The sequence below is a fragment of the Hylobates moloch genome, unplaced genomic scaffold (assembly GCF_009828535.3).
Source record: "Hylobates moloch isolate HMO894 unplaced genomic scaffold, HMol_V3 SCAFFOLD_30, whole genome shotgun sequence".
In the NCBI taxonomy this organism is placed as follows: Eukaryota; Metazoa; Chordata; class Mammalia; order Primates; family Hylobatidae; genus Hylobates; species Hylobates moloch.
The window spans coordinates 1,031,673-1,045,834 of NW_026652305.1; positions in this window are offsets into that span (position 1 = coordinate 1,031,673).

Genomic DNA, 14,162 nt, shown 5'->3' on the forward strand with positions numbered 1-14,162 from the left:
TCTGTGTATTTAGTCTCCCTTCCAAGAGCATTTCATTATGTAAAAATAGATATACAATTATAATACTAAAAGAAATACAGAATTATATGCAAATTTCTTGCATATTTTGTAAATATGATATATTCCTTAATACAAGTTTGGAAATGTAACATAATGATATCTTCCTAAAATGCTGTTTCTTTATGCATTTTTATATTGAAATATTCTAATTTTCTGTAGCCAAAAGTAACATCTAAACAAAATAAAATCTATAGAAATGCATGAGTTCATGAAAAATTGATGTATTTTTTTTTTGTTTAAAGTAAAATCTATTTTATAAATGAGTTAGGTAATTTTAGTTATATGAATGTGTATTTTTTCAAATTGAAATTGGCCTTTTGGGCCAGGCACAGTGTCTCATGCCTGTAATCCCAGCACTTTGAGCGGGCGAGGCGGGCAGATCACCTGAAGTCGGGAGTTCAAGACCAGCCTGACCAACATGGAGAAACCCCGTCTCTACTAAAAATACAAAATTATCCGAGCGTGGTGGCACACGCCTGTAATCACAGCCACTTGGGAGGCTGAGTCAGGAGAATCGCTTGAAGCCGGGAGGCAGAGGTGGTGAGCTGAGATTGTGTCATTGCACTCCAGCCTGGACAACAAAAGTGAAACTCCATCTCAAAAAAAAAAAAAGAAAAGAAAAGAAAAAAAGAAATTGGCCTTTTGCTGGTTGAGTATGTATTTCTATCCCTCTTAAACACCTTCTGAATAAACTTTCAATCAACCTTTGGAGTAATCATGCTTTATTTATTAAAACCAACTGAAATCATCAGATAAAGTAATTTTCCATTCTATTATTGCTTTTATTTAGAAGGTAATGAAGTTCAGAAATGCTGTTACAAGAAAACATCCATACCATAGACTTTAATAAAACAACACTCTCGTGTGCTCCTACATATTTCAGAACCTGCTGTTTTACTGTCTCTTATTTTCAAACCCACTCTTCTATTTCGTGATGTAGAATTGGGGTTCTGCAAACTACACTTCTTCAGTTCCAGCTGTTAGTTTCCATGAAGCAGGGGTAGTGGCAAGGGACTGGAAGTCTATAAGGAGGGACTTGATTCTGTTTGCTTCATCTCCCAGCCATGCTCCTTCGCAGGTTCTTTTGTTACAGCAATAGCATCTAATTTCAGTTTGAGGTTTTCCACATGCTTCCAGAATCAGCCTTATTTCACTCCCTCTTGGAAGCTACCAGTCAGCTAGCCAGCTCCCCTTCCTCAGAGGTCTGGCTGCGTCATAGCTCCACAAATCCCTTCTTTGAACATGTGAAATTCCAGCACCTACCTGAATTTGCAGTGCTCCTCCCCAGAGAGTTCTGAATCCCTGTTCTGCAGGGCCCCTGCTCCAATCCCTAACAATGAAAACCTTGGCCGGGCGCAGTGTCTCACGCCTGTAATCCCGGCACTTTGGGAGGCCTAGGCGGGCGGCTCACCTGAAGTCAGGAGTGCGAGACCAGCCTGACCAAATGGAAGAAACAGCGTCGCTACTAAAAATACAAAATTAGCCGGGCTTCGTGGCGCATGCCTGTAATCCCAGCTACTCGGAGGCTGAGACAGGAGAATTGCTTGAACCCGGGATGCAGAGATTGTGGTGAGCCGAGATCACACCCTTGCACTCCAGCCTGGGCAACAAGAGTGAAACTCCATCTCAAAATAATAATAATAATAATAGTAAATAATGAAAATCTCTTCCCAGTCTTTCCTCTGTCCTATTTTCTGTAATTACTACCTCTGTAACATTATAGTATACACCTTTTTACCTTTGCAGTTCTCCAATACCTAGTTAACAGTTCCTTCACTTTTCTATTAGTATAACTGGAGTGGATTGTGTCTCCTGACTGGATCCTGACTATTATCCCTATGAATCAAGATATGGAATATGAATTGTATAACTGGGAGTGAGAACATAATGTAGTCATGAGTGAACCTTATTGGAAGGAAAATTCATTTTTTTAGTTTACTAATATTTGGTCACAAATAAAAACACGAAACAGGTACATTGGCATGCAGCCTTCATGAGGGAAAAGAAAAGCTTTGGAACAATTGGTTTTTTTTTCCAGATTAGACTAGGCTGAAAGAAAGCTTACAGTAAAAGAGTGATGATAGGAATCAAATATAGGATGTAAGTAAAACCGATTTCTGAAGAGAAGGTACAGAAACAAAGAGCCCTTATTATTAACACAACTACATAAGGATTATAATACTTAGATTCTATCTTTAATCATAGATATGCTTACAATGTGGAGATCTTGAGATTGTTGAGAAAGTACTAAAGTAAATGAGAAGGTAAGAATTAAGACACAATGAGCTGATCATGTATCTAGACCCTATTTCTAGATGTTTCTTTTTTTTTTTTTTTGAGACGGAGTCTCGCTCTGTCGCCCAGGCTGGAGTGCAGTGGCACGATCTCGGCTCACTGCAAGCTCTGCCTCCCAGATTCACACCATTCTCCTGCCTCAGCCTCCCGAGTAGCTGGGTCTACAGGTGCCCGCCACCACGCCCGGCTAATTTTTTTTTTTGTATTTTTAGTAGAGACTTGGTTTCACCCTGTTAGCCAGAATGGTCTCGATCTCCTGACCTCATGATCCGCCTGCCTTGGCCTCCCAAAGTGCCGGGATTACAGGCGTGAGCCACCACACCCTGCCAATGTTTCTTTAATATGTATTTCAGGGATAAAAAGGATTAACCAATTACTCACAGATTATAGATAATACATTGTAAAATTTAAATTTCTTCTAATCTCAAGAGTTTATAATCTGGATAATAGTATTTGCTTAACCTTTAATGTAACTTGAAATTCAATACTAGCAAAAATTTTAAAAAATCAGTGGCTATCATATATTGAGCATTTTTTTGTAGGCACTCTATTAAGTGCTTTGCATACCTTATTAAATATAGTCTGAGAAACTTAAGAAATTTATTATCACTTTTTCAAAGGAGTTTTAGATATATAAAATAACTTACAGAAGATCTCATAGTAATTGACTATTGGAACCGAACATTTTTTGTTTGTTTTATTTATTTATTTATTTATTTTTAAAGACTGCAAAGTTTACATTTTTCAAAATTATTTTAAAACTTATTTTTTAATTATATGGCTAAGGATAAATTGAAAACATTTTGTGATTATTGTAAAATCTATTATCAATAACTCAACTGATTCCAGTAAATGAGCAGCTTCTCTGACTGAGTGGTCTCCTATTCGTCCTGATAATCTTAATGTGGACTTGTTTTCAGTGTTCCTCTCTTGCCTAAATGCAAAGCCTCTTTCTCATTTCCTAAGGCTTCTTTTCTGTAGCTATTCTAGGAATCCTACTTTTGATTATGTTACCATATTCAGAGAGGTTAGCCAAGAAGAAAAGCTGCAGTCTTCTGTGTAATCTAACCAAACAACTAAACTGGGGTCATCCATTCATCTTTTAGGTCCAAGAACTGTAGTAGGCCACAAAATATAAAATAAATCTTATTACCATTCCTTTACTTATGCAAGAAATGTTAAACTTAGTGCTTATATCATTCTCTAGATGAAAAATGCTGTAAAAAATCAATATAGTTGAGGGTGCCAAAGATAGGCTTTATAATTTTGCTTGGAATAGATTTGACTTTGTATTGATAAAAATACTATATCAATTAAATATAAATTATGTACCTATAGATGCAGGTTATTACATTGGGAACTCTATTAGTCTATTTTCGCACTGCTGTAAAGACATACCCTAGACTGGGTAACTTATAAAGGAAAACGGTTTAATTGACTTACAGTTATACATGACTGGGGAGACCTTAGGAAACTTACAGTCATGGCAGAAGGCAAAGGAGAAGCAAGGACCTTCTTCACATAGCAGCAGAAGAGAGAAGAACGAAGAGCAAAGGAGAAAGAGCCCCTCATAAAACCATCAGATCTCATGAGAACTCACTCACTATCACGAGAACTCACTCACTATCATGAGAACAGCATGAGGAAAACTGCCCTCATGATCCAATTACCTCCCACAAGGTCTGTCTCTAGACAAATGGGGATTATAGGGATTACAATTCAAAATGAGATTTGAGTGGGGACACAGCAAAATTATATCACTATGCCCCTGTTCCCTCCCAAATCTCATGTCCTCACATTTCAAAACACAGTCATGCCTTTCCAAGTCTCAAAAATTCTTAGCTTATTCCAGCATTAACCCAAAAGTCTGAGTCCAAAGTCTCATCTGAGACAAGGCAAGTCCATTCTGCCCATGAGCCTGTAAAATCAAAAGCAAATGAGTTACTTCCAAGATATGATGGTAGTACAAGCATTGAGTAAATGCTCTCATTCAAAATGGAGAATTGGACAAAACAAAGGGGCTACAGCCTCCATGCCAATCCAAAAACCAGGGGGCAGTCATTAAATAAATAATCTCTTTTGACTCCATGTCTCACATCCATGTTACGTGATACAAGAAGTGAGCTCCCATGGACTTGGGCATCTGTGCCCCTGTGGCTTTGCAGGGTACAGCCTCCCTCCCGGCTGCTTTCATAGGCTGGTGTTGAGTGTCTGCAGCTTTCCTAATTGCACAGTCTAAGCTGTCGGTGGATCTACCATTCTGGGATCTGGAGAATGGAGTCCTTCTCACAACTCCACTAGGCAGTGCCCCAGTGGGGATTCTGCGTATGGGCTCCAACCCCACATTTCCCTTCCACACTGCCCTAGCAGAGGTTCTCCATGAGGGCCCTGCCCGAGTACCTGACTTCTGCCTAGATATCTGGGCATTTACATACATCCTCTGAAATCTAGGTGGAGGTCCCCAAATCTCAATTCTTGACTTCTGTGCATCCACAGGCCCAACACCACATGGAAGCCACCAGGGCTTGGGGCTTGCATCCTCTGAAGCAATGGCCTGAGCTGTATCTTGGCCCATTTTAGCCATGGTTGGGATGCAGAGCACCAAGTCCCAAGACTGCACAAAGCAGCCAGGCCCTGGGTTGGGCCCACAAAACCATTTTTTCTTCCTCTGCCTCCAGGGCAGAGATGTGATCTTGGCTCACTGCAAGGTCTGCCTGCTGGGTTGATGCCATTCTCCTGCCTCAGCCTCAAAGTAGCTGGGACTACAGGCACCTGCCACCACATCTGGCTAATTTTGTTGTATTTTTAGTAGAGACAGGGTTTCACTATGTTAGCCAGGATGGTCTCGATCTCCTGACCTCTTGATGTAGCCGCCTCAGCCTCCCAAAGTGCTGGGATTACAGGTGTGAGCCACCTTGCCCAACCATAACTGAACATTTTTAAGAGCACCCAGATCAACTCTTGAACACTTTGCTGCTTAGAGATTTCTTCTGCCAGAGACTCTAAACCATCTCTCTCAAGTTCAAGTTTTGCAAATCTCTAGGGCAGGGGTCAAATGCCACCAGTCTCTTTGTTAAAGCATAGCAAGAGTGAACTTTGATTCAGTTCCCAATAAGCTTCTTATCTTCATCTGAGACCACCTCAGCCTGGACTTCATTGTTCACACCACTATGAGCATTTTGGTCAAAATCATTCAACAAGTCCCTAGGAAGCTCCAAATATTCCCACATCTTCCCATCTTCTGAGCCCTCCAAACTGTTGAAACCTCACCTGTTACTCAGTTCCAAAGTCAATTCCACATTTTCGGGTTATTTTAATAGCACTGCCTCACTCTCTGTGGTACCAATTTAGTATGTTATTCCATTTTCACACTGCTGTAAAGAAATACCCGAGACTGTGTAATTTATAAAGGAAAGAGGCTTAATTGACTCACAGTTACACATGGCTGGGGAAGCCTCAGGAAACTACAGTCATGGCAGAAGACAAAGGAGAAACAAGGACCTTTTACACATGGTTGCAGGGGGCAGAAGAGCAAGGAGCAAAAGGGGAAGTGCCCCTAGTAAAACCATCAGATCTTGTGAGAACTCACTCACTATCACAAGAACAGCACAGAGGAACTGCCCCGACGATCAACCTGCCATTAGGTCTTTCCAAAGACTTGTGGGGATTATGGGGATTACAATTCAAGATGAGATTTGGGTGGGGACACAGCCAAATCATATCATGAACTATGAATTATACAGCAGAAAAATTAACAGTCATGGAGTTAAGTTTACACATAATGCATTAGCTAAGAATGCAAGGTCAATTTTGCCAAATTAAATGCCATAACTTCCCTCAGAGAAACAATCTCTTGATATTACATGTCAGTACATTCATTTTCCTGTTACCACGTACAAACATGATCTTTTTCACAAAAATAATAGTTATATTGTTTTTCCTTGACCATTTTTTTTACAGGATCTCTCTATGTTGCCCAGGCTGTAGTGCGGTGGTGCGATCATAGCTCATTGCAGCCATGACCTCACAGGCTCAGGTGATCCTCCCACCTCAGCCTTGCAAATGTCTGGGACTACAGGTGCATGCCACCACACCTGGCTATTTAAAAAAAATTTTTTTTTTTCTTTTGTAGAGACTGGTTTTCACCATGTTGCTCTGGCTGATCTCAAACTCCTGTCCTCAAGCTGACTGCCTGCCTCAGCCTCCTAAAGTGCTGGGATTAAAGGCATGCACCATGCCTCATCAACCAGAATATTTTTGATGTTGTGGGTAATCACCCTAAAAGTGAACTGAAATCCCTTTTATTCATATCTAAGTACACTCAAATCAATTAACTAGGCTGCCTATTTTTTCTAGCCAAGACAAAGGAAACACACTTCTACTTAAACACATGCAAACACACACTCTCACATATACCAAATACACACATAAGTGGTACTATACAAAAAACATTAGCAATTCTTCAAGTTTCTTTCCTAATTTGAAGTAGACACATCTTAGGACAGAACACAGACAATAGACTTGTCCAAGTAAACTTAAGGGTACTTCTGTTATTACTACATTTATTACCCTAGAAAGAAGAATAAATACGTTCCTTTCCTCATAATTTGAAAATATAAGAACATGGGCACTTCATGAATTATGTAGTGTCTTGAACTTGGATTTTCAAAAGTGTTGTATAATTCAATAGTTTTTATTTACAATGATAAGTAAAGAAAAGTAGTAAAATGATTTCAAAATCAGTTTATCTCAGCTATAAGGAGGTCGTTGATGGCCACGTATTTCTCATCAAAGACAGTGACATCAGGCTTTTATACAAAAGACAGGCAATAAGAAATGCTACCAAGGATGTGGAGAAAAGGGAACCCTCATACGCTCTTGGTGGGAATGTAAATTAGTACAGCCTCTGTGGAGAACAGTATGGAGGTTCCCTCAAAAACTAAAAGTAGAACTACCATACGATACAGCAATGCCACTGTTGGGTATATTCCCAGCAGAAAGGAAATAGGTATATCAAAGAGATAGCTGCATGCCCATGTTTATTGCAGCACTATTTACAAAACCAAGATTTTGAAGAACTCTAAGTGTCCATCAGCAGACAAATTGATAAAGAAAATATGGTACATATATACAATAGAGTTCTATTCAACCATGAAAATATGAGAACCTGTCCTTTGCCACAACAGTGATAGAACAGGAAAATATTATATTAAGTGAAATAAACCAGGCACAGAAATAACGTTACGTTAAGTGAAATAAACTTCATACATTTTCACTTATTTATGGGAGCTAAAGAAAATTAAAGCAATTTAACTCATTCATCAAGATAGAGAGTAGAATGATGATTATCAAAGGCTGAGAAAGGAGATGAGTGAGGATGGTTAATGGGCAGAGAAACATGGTTAGATAGAATGAGTAAAATCTAGTATTTGATAGCATAATAAAGTGATTACAGTCAATAATAATTAATTGTACATTTAAAAATAACTAGAAGAGCATAATTGGAAGGTTTGTAATACAAAGAAATGATAAATGTTTAAGGTGATGGATTTCCTTTCTACCCTGATGTGGTTGTTATGTATTATATGTCTACATAAAAATATCTCATGTACCCTCTAAATATATACACCTACCAGGTACTCACAACTTTTTTTTAATGATGGTGACATCGTCCATTTTCAGGTGTCTTTTGTTTTCATTTTTGTTTTTGTTGAATTTACTGTTTTATAAATATCTAACCAAACACTGTGTTTCGTGGGCAATGAAATGCTATAGCAAGAAATAAAAAGCAGTAAAATGATAATCAACACTGTTAACTGTACTTTACCCAGAAACAAGCACTCACACACATCATAAGTTCCTCATGCCATCTCTACCTACCTCCACATTGGGAAGTCTCTTCTGATTGCCTAGAATTCCTTTTGTTTAATTAACGATGTCTTAATTACCTTTCAAAATACAACCTAAGCATATTCTCTGGAAACCATTTTTTTGTTGTTGTTGTTTTCCCAGGCTAAGACTAAAATACTACCTCTTTTGACTACCAATATGCTTTCTGCATACTGTGATAACAATACTTCACAGCAATTTTTTATTTTTTATTTTTTGAGACAGAGCCTCACTTTGTTGCCCAGGCTGGAGGGTAACGGCACGATCTCGGCTCACTGCAACCCCTGCCTCCTGGGTTCAAGCGATTCTCCTGCCTCAGGCTAGAGAGTAGCTGGGACTACAGGCACCTGGAACCATGTCTGGTTAATTTTTATATTTTTAGTAGAGACGGGGTTTCACCATGTTGGCCAGATTGGTCTCAAACTTCTGATCTCAAGTGGTCCACCTGCCTCAACTTCCCAAAGTGCTGTGATTATAGACATGAGCCAACGCACCTGGCCCAGCAATTATTTATGTAAATATCTCTCTCCCTGACCAGTCTTTCTATTTTGTTAGGGCACTTCCAGACCCAGTCCCTATCCATCTTTCCCACAGAACCTAGGACACTTCCTTTGTTATATATTGAAAACACTTAAAACATCTGTTAAAAAAATGAATACATAGAAATGCAAGTAAATGAGAAAAATACATAAGCTGCAAAAGATGATTTGAAATATCTTTGCAACTCTTAAGAAACATAATTACATTTTTATGATATCAGAAAGTGTTAAAATATAATGTATTTTCTGTAATTTTATAATAGATATATTTATCTCATTTCTTTTCAACATGTTTCATATTTATTTTCAATTTCCTTCCAATAAATTAAATTGACATAAAATAGTTTTGCTTTTATTAACTCTTATGCAATTTGGATCTGATGTTACTTAAAAATATTCATTATAACAAATTTGTATCATTTTCTGCTTTTGGGAATCAGTGAAAAGGAATATCAAGTCACTAAACCTCTTTTTCTTGAAAAAAACAAACAGCCAAGGACATATCCTCAGACTGTAGACAATATGAAAGGAGAAAGAACGTACTGCACATGAAATGATTTGAGTCCCAGTTCTGGTTTATTTCATCACTAATAAGAAAATTCCGACTGATATCCCATTATGAACAGTTCTTCTGTGCCGACTTTACATGAAAGACTGTGAGATTAGACCCTGAGGCAGATTGTCTCCAAACCATGCAAGGACGCCTGGTGCGCCACAAATAATTTAACTGGCCACATTTTGAGCCTTCTTGCTAATGCTGCAGTATATCATTTTCACGATTCCTGTTACCAGTGAAAGAACTGTGATAGCAGGTTGAAGGTAAAAATCGGGAAGGAAAAAATGTACAAAGAATGACCTAGCCAAAATGTTTGCTTCTACAAGAGCTATTCAGATTTTAAAAGTAGGCTCCTCACATTTTAAAAGTAGGCTCTTTGTGCTCAGTTAACCTTGCTCACCCACTGCTCCCCAACCCTACCTGCCTTCCAAATTCTAATTATCTACCACACAATTTGGTAACTAGACCGTGATGTAGTCAAACTATTGGCCTTTTCCTTCAAAAGAGATGTCTAAGAATAAAGAAAAAAAAATCTAGAAAATGTTTATTCAGAGCTATTTTTTCCCTGCCTCCTTTTTTAGGTACACTTAACCTAAAGTTATTTTTAGTGTGTTTTGTTTACACAAATTAGAAAATAAGGAGTAAATGCAAAGCAAAGAATTTTTGTGCTGGTGAGTTTTTGAGAAGGGGTCCTGACCCTGATCCCACACAGACTCATGGGTAGGATCATAGAATTCCCATATAATTTTTTTTGGATCAGAAAACAGAAGGAAGACTGCATAGCTTTTTAAAGTTACCAATAAGGCATAAAATCTTTAGTATTCCCTGAATATTGCATCACAACAAAAGGAATATTTGTGTGAGGTGTTTACGCAGAGGTGCTCTTCTCTATTTGAGTTTGTAGAATATGATTTTGTCTTTTAGTCGGATACAAAATTTTTACTTTTTATTCTTTTCTGAGTCTCCCATCCAAGCAGTCAGCAGACCCTAGATAATTCTCTAGTCTCAAATCTGGCTTACCCTTATTTTTCCCAATGTCATCATCATGACCCATGAAATTACGTACACTTTTCTCTTGTGGCCCTAAATCGGCTAAGAGTGTGTCACATATCCAAGTTTTTCCCCATCAGGTTCCCAGTGAAAAAATACTCACTATTTTTTGCTTATAAAAGCTTCTATGCATTCTACATAAAATTCTTGCTGCTTGGTATTTTATTAGCTATATTTTATAATCTGGTCACTACTTACTTTTCCAGTGCTATTTTCCAAAAGTATCCTTTATGTCAAACTAGATTGTGATTAGGTTTAATATAACCTCTATGAATCCACCTTCATTCTCTTTCATTGGCCAAGTATTCTCTCCTTCTCTCTCTCTCTTTTTAATCTAGTTTATCCTTCAAGATCTAGATCAAATTCAATCTGTTTCACAGTTTTGTCAAATATTGTCTTGTAACTGATTTCTTTTTTCTTTGAACTTTTGCATATTCTCTCTCTCTCTCAATCTCGTTATCCTTCAAGATCTAGATCAAGTTCAATCTATTTCATAGTTTCCTCAAACACCGTGAAGGAACTGATTTATTTTTTTAACTCCTACATATACATGTCTTTTATCCATTATTGTCATTGTCGTCACCGTTTTTTACAATCAATATTTACTTTTTATCCTCTCTATCATATTATAAATTTTTTCTCAGGAGAAGCTACATTTAGACAACATTTGGTGGGCGGTTCATCTTCAAGTGACTACCTGGTGTTATGCATACAGAAATGATTCAATATGTCTCATTGAATGAACGAAAGTCAACTGATTTTTTGTTTCACTAATAACAGTTTAAGACTTGCAGAGCTCAGAAACTGATGGAGAAATTCTCTCTTTACATGGCCACTTAAATAAATAGGCGTATCTTTTCCTTGCCTTTCTCCTCTTGAGGCACATCCATGGCCACCAGAGTCAGCAACAGCAAAAGAAGCAGCAGCAGCAGGTTTCCTGTGTTTAACATTACAGGCAGCAGGTATGATCTTTGGCAAGAAGCCAACTCCAGTAGCGCATAGAGTGGTGCTACTGCGTAGCTGAAACAGATTACCCATCAAAGTATCTTCTCTTTTTTTCCATTTGGCTTTTGTCAGCAATTGGCAAAGCTCCACACAGTAAGAACATGTTAAAAGAAGAGAGAAAGGAATGAGAAATAATTAGAGGTGGCTTATTGCCAACGTATGTCTGCATTTGAGGAGAGAAGAAGCTGTTGGACAATATTAGAGAAGCAATTCCAGGCCCAAAATCTAAATGAATATTGCTTGGGAGGATCCATATGATAATATAGTAAAAATATTAATATTCCCTAAATTACCATTTATTAATGAATGGAGCATATTTTCTAGAAGTGGATTGGTAGCTGAAGAATTGACATATGAAACTGAGAACCATGAACTCACTCTTTCTTTCCCTCTGACAATTCCCTCATTAATGCACAGCCAGGAAACCTGGAAAATGTGTGATTTCACTGAGTTGGAGAGACATGAGAGTACTGTCAGCTGCTGAGCTTTTGTTCCTTTGTTCACCCATATTAAAATGATGCAAGGGAAGTGGGGATGAAGCTTCTTTCTTCCTAAGCCCAATGGTCTAAAGGATTTATTGGACATCTGCTTACCTATTGTTGATTTTGAAATGTTTCTTCTCATGTTTGAAAGCAGAAACACATTAGACTATCACATCAGGTATCAAGAATATTAGATGACTAGCCAGTTGCTTCTGTGAGTAAATGATAACTGGAAATGATTGAGAAATCAGGAAAAAAACCATTAAATACTTCTTTCACAACTGGAGGTTTTTGTTCATAAATAAGATTTCTCACAACTCAAGTTTCTCTTTAAGTCCACATCAGGCAGTCACATTTTGGGACTTCAGTGGGATACTCAGCTCTGTTTTAGGAATTTTAGCAGTAAACTGACTTTTAGTGAGTAAATTGAGACTGATTAAACTGAAAGAGTAATATATAAATTAACCATGGAAACATCCAAACGTGGCTGGGCGTGGTGGCTCACACCTGTAATCCCAGCACCTTGGGAAGCAGAGGCAGGAGGGACAATTGAGCCTAAGGGTTCAAGACCATCCTAGACAACATAGAACCAGTCTCTACAAAAAATTTTTTTAAAAATTAGCCACTTTACCAGTAGTCCCAGCTACTCAGCAGGCTGAGGAGGGAGAATACCTAGAGCCCAGGAGTTCAAGGCTGCAGTGAGCCATGATTGCACCACTGTACTCCAGCCTTGGCAGCAGAGCACGACCTTGTCTCAAAGAAAAAAAAAAAAAAAAATCAGAACCTCATTAGATATGGCGGTGTCACCCTTTTGATCTGAAAATAAAATAGTCATTATGAGCAGCATCTTTAAATATCTTTATCTCAGCAAGCAAGGTATTTGCAATCTATGAAAATCTACTTGAAGAGTCATAATAGTAAATAGTTGTACATATATTTATATATTTAAATATATGTTCACACATTATATATAAACAATAAATAGTATTATATATAAACAATAAATACTATAAATTGTATGTATAGTTTTGCTATAAATACTAAGGAAAACAAAGAAAAGCAGCCTTATTGCTCTATTTATTTCTTGCTCTGGGTCCCTGAGTATGGAACCTTCATTAGAGCAGAAATATATTCAAATGGTGATTTCTTTCCACAGTGACACTACCTGGGTCATCAGCACAGTCAAAAACAATTTGTAATTAGCATCTCAAATGATCTGAGAAATGAAGGCACCAGGTAAATGGGAGTGATTCCTAAGGGACTTTCCTCTTCTCCAGTGAATTGCCTTCCCAATCAATTTCCAAATATTTAAAGAGATATAAATTCATTCATAACTTATTCCCAGTTGTGTCATTTATAGAATGGAGGCCAGATGTAACAAACAATTTGATCGTTAAAAACTCTATGCATGAAGGCACATGCATGCACAAACACACACACAACACACACACACCACACACACACAGACACACAGAGAGAGAGAGAGAGAGAGAAAACACTGTCTTCATATATCGAACAACCTTGTACTCTGGACAGGAAAGGAGAACAATACAGGTGGAAGAGATTTAAATTTTTTTAACTTAAGTTTTAATAGCATCAAGCAATGAAGCATGCAACGCTCCCTGATGGGGCTATAATGAGAGAGATAAAAAATTAAAAGATAAAAACAGCAGGTGAGAAGATGGGCAAATTGTATAAGTAAAATTTTGGCTTTTTAACCTATTTCTTTTTTTTCCTATATTTAAGCACTCACCCACCTCCCATGCCCTTTTTTTCTATGAATTTTGTTCTTCTTTGAATGAGGCCATTACCAAGGCTGATTAAATCCAGCGCTACCCTGAAAACCATTGCCCATTTGCTTCTAATTATTTCACCAAAGACTGGTAAAGGCTTCACTCCAAACATCATTTTATTATAAAGAAAAAAATGTCAGAGGCTGGTCAGGGTGTCCAGAGGCCAGAATAAATTATGGTAGAAATCAAGATCTCAATTTCATAATTGAAATCAATATTTAAAAATATTACTCAGAAATTTTTTGAGATTCATTGCCTTCTCATACTGAAGCTAAACCAATATATGCAGCCACAGAAGTTAATTATTGCACATATTATTTTCTAACTAAATTCGTTTGAATTCTATTTTAAACCTATGAATTATTATTTACTTATTTGCTTTTTGCCTATACTTCTGTTTGATTGTGTGAAGTCTTTTATGTTTATTTTATTTATTCAACTCAATAAACATATGCCATGTCTATTACTGTAGTCTCCATTAACAGATGAAAAA